Consider the following 1,695-nt stretch of genomic DNA (forward strand, 5'->3'; position numbering starts at 1 on the left):
TGGTGGTCAGCTGTACATTTGTTTTCCAATAGCAAAGTAAGACATTAAAAAAAAATTGTTCATGATCTCTAAGCAACCACACCCTAAAAAGATGAAACCTCAGGAGAACTCATAGCCAAATCCAAACCTGGGTCTGTGGTGCTCAGGTTTAGAGCTCCACAGCTTGCCCCATCTGCTGACTCTAAATGACCCCTACACCCCTGGACCTGTGAGCAGCTGGCCAGCCCTCCCCACCCCAGTCCCCTTCTCCAGGAGGATCTGTGGTAATGGTTTGGGTTTGGATTTCAGGAGCAGATAAATTCTGCCAGCTTATTTGTGCCCCCTCCCACCTTCCAGCTATTATTGTTATTTCTTTCCTTGAAAGTTTCACTTGGGCTGGGAAGATAGCTTGGTGGTCTAAGCCCCTGCTTGGGAAACGCAAGGTCCTGAGTTCAATCCTTGGTAGTGCATGCTGTGTCAGCCCTAGAACCCCAGGGTATGCCGTGCTGGTCTCAAAAATGGGAGTGGTGAGTTAGGTGGTGTGCAGCCCTCTTTACCACGCCCCAGTCATGGCCAGCCACATCAAGCTCTACACCAGTGCCAATATGCCCTTCGTGGGGCTGGGCACGTGGAAGTCACCTCCAGGCCAGGTGACCAAGGCCATGAAGGTAGCGATTGACCTCAGGTACCGTCACATCAACTGTGCCCAGGTGTACCGGAATGAGGAGGTGGTGGTGGCCCTGCAGGAGAAGCTCAAGGAGAGGGTGGTGAAGTGCCAGGAGCTCTTCATCATCAGCAAGCTGTGGCACACACTCCAGGACAAGAGCCTGGTGAAAGGAGCCTTCCAGAAGACTCTCACTGACTGTCAGCTGGACTACTTGGACCTCCACCTTGTCCATTGGCCCACAGGCATCAAGCATGGAGCTGACTATTTCCCATTGGCTGCGAGAGCCAATGTGATTCCCAGTGACACTGATTTTGTGGACACCTGGAAGGCCATGGAAGAGCTGGTGGATAAAGGGCTGGTGAAAGCAACTGGCATCTCCAACTTCAACAATCTTCAGGTCGAGAGGATCCTAAACAAGCCTGGCTTAAAGTACAAGGCAGCTATTAATCAGATCCGATACCACCCGTACCTAACTCAGGAGAAGCCAATCCAGGACTGCCACTCCAAAGGCATTGTGGTGACTGCTTATAGTCCCCTCAGTTCTCTCAACAGGTCCCGGGCTAAGCCAGAAGACACTTCCATCCTGGAAGACCCCAGGATTAAAGCAATCACAAACAAGTACAATAAAACTACTGCCGAGGTGCTGATCTGTTTCCCCATGCAGAGGAATTTGGTAGTGATCCCCAAATCTATGACACCAGCCCACATTGCTGAGAACTTCTGGGCCTTTGACTCTGAGCTGAGCAGCGAGGACATGGCTACCTCACTCAGCTACAAGAGGAGCTGGAGGGCCTGTGCCTTGGGGAGCTGTGCCAGCCACAAGGACTACCCTTGCCATGCAGAGTTTTGATGCTGTGGATGCTTGCTGTTCCTCAGCGTCTTGCACCTGTTTCTCCTGCCTCATTTGTCCTTGCAAGTATAGCCCATGTTGCTTGGCAGTGGGCGGCAGCCTAGAGACAAAACATTGAAGGCCTGTTACCTGATGCCTGGTGTGAAGAGCAGCATCAGTAGATGAGGTGTCTTTTCTTTGCTTTTTATCATGTCCTCCC

At 51.6% G+C, this 1,695-nt stretch overlaps 1 pseudogene; it reads left to right on the plus strand.

Annotated features, from left to right (window-relative positions):
- Nucleotides 1–548: 548 nt before the first annotated feature.
- LOC101560001 lies at nucleotides 549–1,496 on the plus strand (annotated as a pseudogene).
- Nucleotides 1,497–1,695: the final 199 nt, after the last annotated feature.

Source organism: Octodon degus, unplaced genomic scaffold (assembly GCF_000260255.1).
Source record: "Octodon degus isolate 3935 unplaced genomic scaffold, OctDeg1.0 scaffold00131, whole genome shotgun sequence".
Lineage (NCBI taxonomy): Eukaryota > Metazoa > Chordata > Mammalia > Rodentia > Octodontidae > Octodon > Octodon degus.